Source organism: Gorilla gorilla, chromosome 1 (assembly GCF_029281585.2).
Source record: "Gorilla gorilla gorilla isolate KB3781 chromosome 1, NHGRI_mGorGor1-v2.1_pri, whole genome shotgun sequence".
Taxonomy (NCBI): domain Eukaryota; kingdom Metazoa; phylum Chordata; class Mammalia; order Primates; family Hominidae; genus Gorilla; species Gorilla gorilla.
The window spans coordinates 8,448,721-8,455,654 of NC_073224.2; positions in this window are offsets into that span (position 1 = coordinate 8,448,721).

Consider the following 6,934-nt stretch of genomic DNA (forward strand, 5'->3'; position numbering starts at 1 on the left):
GTGAAGGCATGTGGCCTATTGTTGCTACATGAAAGCTGTGAGAGTTTCTTCTGTATTCGGGTGGGTGTCGTTCATATCCTTTTCTTTGGAAGATTATGGACATTGCATTGTAAGCTTCCTGAAGACATTTAACCGGAGAGGCTCTTTGTACTTGTCTTATAATAGGGTTGTAAGTGATTCATGAGATAGGTCTTCAGAGTACTATTCTGCATTATATTTAAGAAAGAAACATTTGAGTTTTACAAGTCAGTTTTTCCTATTGCACATTAAGGTAATAAAATTAAGTGGATTTTGAAATGCTCTTTTTAGACTGTTTGAACTTAATTTGTTTTAATAAGACAAAATTGTTTTAATGTCTTTGGACCGTTGTACATTAAGTGATGCGTATCCTGCCACCAACGTTAACCTATCTCACCTTAGTTACGGTTGTAGGTAACAAATGGTAACAATACAATAGTGGGTAACATGGTGGAATAGTATCTCTAATGATCCCTTCTCCCAATGGCATTAAACTTCAAATAATTTGAAAAATATTGTTCCCACACATTACACCTTCATTCTGTTTGCTCTTTTTGTAATGACAGTGTCATTATTATGGCTATAATAAAGCCTATATAGGATTATAATCAAAGACCATGTATTTCTGAATCTTGAAGGACTATTCACAAAATTTTATTTACATTTTCCTTTTAACATGTGGCCTTTCTGGCCTGCAAAACATATACATACTTCTAGTTTTGGTTTACATGGAGATAAATATATAAATATATTACTCTAAGGATAAATGTTAGGTGTAAGACAGTTATGAAGCAAGTAATATGTTTGAAGTAAGTGCATACCAGTTTTCAGAATAAAAGAAAAATGTTGGAACCAAACATAATTTCAAAAGTATGGATAATTTATTAGCAAACTAGAAACCTCAAAAATGTTGAAGGCAAATCTGTTTTCTCTGCTTTGTATTGAATGCATTTCTCTAAAATCTTATTTTGCAGAATTTCCCCATGAAATTCCTGTTTTTACTTTTATGTTGCTCATGCTAGAGTTAACATATAATTTTCTTGTTCCAAAATTCATGAAGAATCTCTTATGTGATCTTCTCAGGGATTATAATAATGATTTTATGAAACTTATTGGTGCTTAAAAAATAATCTGAAGATGTGAATAATTCCACAGTGAGTGTATTAGTTTTCATTGTACTTAATTAGTACATTTCCATTTTTCCATTATTAGAGAACACTATTCAAGCCAACTTTTTTTGTTATTGTTTCTTTCACTTTTCTTAATTGAGTAATTGAGTTTATTGACTCTATTGGGCAATTTGTTCAGATAAACACTTTGGAGGCTTTATAAGTCATAGGGCTATTTGGCATATAAATGAAGTGAAGAAACATAACGCAGTGCCAGATGTGTAGTAGATGTTCCATAATTAACAATAAATATTCCTGTAGAAGTGAATTTGTGGCTCCAGGTAAGAGATTGGAAATATCCAGGATGAAGACCTGGCATTGATTCTGCATGCAGAGAAAGGACTTCTCTACCCAGGCTGCACAACTGACTCTCTCTGAAGAGGAATTCTGCTTTTATTTCCAAATTATCTCTGTTTTTTTGTGGTCTCTTTTTCTTTCTTCTCAACTACTTATGCATTCCAGCTCTCCTCCTTTTTTTTTTTTTTTTTTTAAAAACCTGTGTTATGGCTACACTTTCTCACTGTTCTCCACACAATATGTCATCTTATATAGCACTTTGTACATTCTAACAGGAAGTTTGGACTTTCTCTTTTTCTTTTTTTTTTTTTTTGGAGACATGGTCTCACTGTGTCACCCAGGCTGGTGTGCAGTGGTGTAATCTCGGATTACTGCAACCTCTGCCTCCCAGACTCAAGCAATCATCCCACCTCAGCCCCCTGAGTAGCTGGGACTGGAAGTGTGCACCCCCACTCCTAGCTAATTCTTTTTTTTAGTAGAGATGAGGTTTTACCATGTTCCCAGGCTTGTCTTGAACTCCTAAGCTCTAGTGACTGACCTGCCTTGGCCTCCTGAAGTGCTGGGATTATAGGTATGAGCCACACCTGGCCTGGAAATTTGAAATTTTTTAATGTGATGATAGATTTTTGTTTGTTTGTTTGTTTGTTTTGAGACTGAGTCTCACCCTGTCACCCAGGCTGGAGTGCAGTGGTGCAATCTTGGCTCACTGCAACTTCCACCTCCTGGGTTCAATCAAGTCTCTTGCCTTGGTCTGCCAAGTAGCTGGGATTACAGGCACGCACCACCATGCCTGGCTAATTTTTGTATTTTTAGTAAAGACGGGGTTCATCATGTTGGCCAGGCTTGTCTTGAGCTCCTCACCTCAGGTGATCCACCCACCTCGGCCTCTCAAAGTGCTGGGATTACAGGCATGAGCCACTGCGCCCAGCCAATAGATTGACTTTTAACTGGAGAGTTTGAGGTCATTTATATTTTACAAAACTGACATTGTGATCATAGCTTACTGCAGTCTCAACCTCCCAGGCTCAGGTTATCCTCTCATCTTAGTTCCCTGGGTAGCTAGGAGTACAGCCACATGCCACCATGCCCAGCTAATTTTTTTTATTGTTTTGTAGAAATGAAGCCTCACTGTGCTTTCCAGGCTGATCTCAAGCTCCTGCGCTCAAGCAACCCCCCTACCTCAGCCTCCCAAAGTGCTGGCATTATAGGCATGTGCCACCATGTGGCCCAGCTACAAGCAACACATTCTTTTTTTTTTTTTTTTTTTTTGAGACAGAGTCTCGCTCTGTCTCCCAGGCTGGAGTGCAGTGGCGCGATCACGGCTCACTGCAAGCTCTGCCTCCCAGGTTCATGCCATTCTTCTGCCTCAGCCTCCCAAGTAGCTGGGACTGCAGGCGCCCGCCACCACACCCGGCTAACTTTTTTGTGTTTTTGGTAGAGACAGGGTTTCACCGTGTTCACCAGGATGGTCTCAATCTCCTGACCTCGTGATCCACCTGCCTCGGCCTCCCAAAGTGCTGGGATTACAGGCGTGAGCCACCGTGCCCGGCCAGAAAATTGTTTTTAAAATAAAAGACACCATTGATAATTGCATCAAATATATGGAATACTTAAGTCTATAGCTGACATAAAATATGTAAGAGTTGTACAGAGAAAATTTTCAAACTTATTTGAGAGATGTTTAAAAGGATATAACTAGATAGAGATCTCCTGACTTCGTAATCTGCCCGCCTCGGCCTCCCAAAGTGCTGGGATTACAGGCACGAGCCACCGCGCCCGGCCAAGCAACACTCTTAATGGAGGAGAGGGATGCACTGTCCATGGGCCAGAGAATTAAGTCGGGCAGTTAGCATTGTTTGTTTGTTAAAAGAAAATATTTTAAAATCCTGACACAAAGTGTGGTGAATGTATAATTAATTAGAATAGGTAAAGCTTTAATAATATTGGACTATGTGTTGTAAGCAGTGTGTAAATAAACATGTCAGAATTTGGAAATCTCTGAAGAGCAAATGTATCTTAGAAATTCTTAAGGAGAGTTAATGATAAGTGGATAATTTTGAATTTAATTTTCTATGAAACACTTATAGCACACCTTATGTTTCCATGCAGAACCTGTTTTTGAATATGTGTGTTGTGTTGAACAATAATAGAATGACTTCTGTGGATTTAAAATTTGAAATGATCTTTTTTTTTTTTTTTTTTTTTTTTTTGAGACTAAGTTTCACTCTTTTTGCCCAGGCTGGAATGCAATGGTGTGATCTCGGCTCACCGCAACCTCTGCCTCCCAGGTTCAAGTGATTTTTCTGCCTCAGCCTCCCAAGTAGCTGGGAGTACAGTCATGTGCCACCACGCCTGGCTAATTTTGTATTTTTAGTACAGTCCGGGTTTCTCCATGTTGGTCAGGCTGGTCCCAAACTCCCAACCTCACGTGATCCGCCCACCTCATCCTCTCAAAGTGCTGAGATTACAGGCTTTAGCAACTGCGCCCGGCCTGAAATAATCTTTCTTTTAGATTTATTTTTGCAATCTTGGGAAGTTTTAAAATTTCTTCCTATATTTCATTGGGTGCAGTTGGCAGTCCATAGTCTTCATTCTTAATCACCTAACTAACTAGCCAACCGTTTGGTCGTTCACTCTAAAGACATCTCAGAGATCATGGTAGCTTTTGGATTAAAACATTTCCTCAGTGATTTTGGGGTGCTAAATTGTTTTCTGTGTTTCTACAATAGCCAAATTGGGACCATTAGCACTGTCTGCTTCTTTACTGTTTTCTATACCATCACCATCAGGAACAGCAGCTCCAGGTACCCCAAGCTTAAAGTAAAAGTTCTAAAATACTTCGGTCCTTCCCATGTTCTGTGCTAGGCCCTGAGCACACTGGTAAATACCTGAGTTCCTGTACTGATGACGGACTAATAGAACAAAAACATCACAAAAACTTTATTTTTGAGTCTTTTCCACTGAGTTTATGAGAAAGACAGAAACATTTATTTCCCAAATATTCCCAAATATTATATATTTCAAAATTTGGGAAATATTTCTTTCAATATTTAGGAAATAAAGATGTCTTCTCAACCTACTGATTTTTGTGGATATATATCCAATAGTAAAATTGCTGTGTCATATGGTAGTTCTATTTTGAATTTTTTTGCGGAAATCATCATACTGTTTTTGGCAGTGGTTGTATTGGTTCACATTCATACCAACAGTGTGCTAGCATTTTTCTTTTCCCACACTTTCGCCAACACTTATCCTCTGTCTTTTTGATTATAGTCATTCTAACAAGAGTGAGGTGATACCTGATAGCAGTTCTGATTTGCCTTTCCTTAATGATTATTGATGAACATTTAAAAATATATGTGTTGGTCATTTCTAGGTCTTTTGAAAAATATTTAGATATTTTCCCCATTTTTAATATCTTTCTGTCATATAGTTTAAGTTCTTATGTATTTTCAATATTAACCCATCCGACATATAATTTGAATATTTTTTCATTTTGTGGTTGTCTCATCATATCATTGATTGTACCTGGTGCTGTACAGAAGCTTTTTAGTTGAAAGAAGTTTCACTTATTTTTGCTTGTGTTGCCTGGGATTTTTACATTAAATCTAAAAAATTATTGCCCAGACTAATGTCATGGTACTTTTACCTTACGTTTTCTCATAATAGTTTCAGGTTTCAGGATGGTTGTGATGAGTATCCCATCATGTGAATGCACTTAATGCCTCTAAAATGTACACTCAAAAATGGGTAAACTCGGCCAGGTGCGGTGGTTCACTCCTGTAATCCCAGCACTTTGGGAGGCTGAGGCGGGTGGATCAGTTGTGGTCAGGAGTTCAAGACCAGCCTGGCCAACATGGTGAAACCCTGTCTCTACCAAAAAATACAAAAATCAGCAGTGTATGGTGGTGCACGCCTGTAATCTCAGCTGCTTGGGAGGATGAAGCATGAGAATCACCAGAACCTGGGAGATGGAAATTGCAGTGCACTGAGATCGCGCCACTGCACAAGCCTGAGCGACAGAGTAAGAGTCTGTCTCAAAAAAAAAAAAAAAAGTGGCCGGGGGGGGAAATCTTATAGTTTGCATATTTCATTACTGCTTTAAAAAGGGAAATTAACAGCTTTAGGTATAATATAACAGCCAAATAGTACAGGTCTATAACTAGAAAGTGACTAAATGTATCATTTTATAAGAATAAAATCAGTCTTTCAAGGCTGTTTAAAAATATGTAACTGATTGACAAATTATGTATTCAAACACAGCATAAGTTTTTTTGTTTTTTTTTTGTTTGTTTGTTTTTTTGAGACGGAGTCTCGCTCTGTCGCCCAGGCTGGAGTGCAGTGGCGCGATCTCGGCTCACTGCAAGCTCCGCCTCCCAGGTTCACGCCATTCTCCTGCCTCAGCCTCCTGAGTAGCTGGGAGTGCAGGCGCCCGCCACCACGCCCAGCTAATTTGTTGTATTTTTTTTTTTTTAGTAGAGACGGGGTTTCACCGTGTTAGCCAGGATGGTCTTGATCTCCTGACCTCGTGATCTGCCGTCTCGGCCTCCCAAAGTGCTGGGATTTCAGACGTGAGCCACCGCATCCGGCCAGCATTAGATTTTTAGATGAGTAATTGGGAAGGCTTCTATAAATATAAGGTAAAACTTAACGAGTTATTTAGAATGACGTATTTTAATTTTTTTTTAGAAAGATTAAACAGTCAAATTATAATTTAGTAATGGGGATAATTCATTTTAAAAAATACTCTAACAATTATGAGCAAATTATGTGAAACGAAAAGATTGCCTAAAAATAAATTTCTCAACCATATTCATAATTTAAGAAATATGGTTAGATTTGGAATGCGAAATTCATTTAGATAATTTCACCTAGCGAATGGGTAGTAAAGATTTCAATAACATTTCTGAGGCTATCAATTAAAAGATAATCTTCAAGGCGGTGAAGGAAGAGGAGAGCTGAAGGAGGTCTCAAGGATCTGTAGTGCCCGTGGTATGATGCACATCTTTCCTTGAAATGGCAAAATCAAAAGCCCAGTCCCCTGGGTGAGATTCTTCTAACTAGGTAAATTACCCAGGATGCTCTCCTGGCTATGGCGAACGGTATCAGGAGAAACGAGGGCTGTATTCTAAGTCTGGGTGTGGTCCCGTACCCCTCAAACCTCCGTTGCCACCACCACCGTCTTCTCCACATCTTCCCTCATGTCACCCCCAAAGCAACAGGAACAGTTCCAAAAACAACCCACCAAAGGACTCTATTTTTGAGTTATCTCCCCTTGTGGATCTCAGTGTTTCCTCCAGGTGTGTTCACCCAGAGCAGCTCTCTAGGATCTGAGACAGATTCCAGCCCAGGCCATGTAAAGACTTTAGATCCTAGCCCAGGTTGCACGTGTATACCCGGAATGGATATGTACCTGACTGTTGTAGACTTTGAACAGTAGTCAGGCTTCC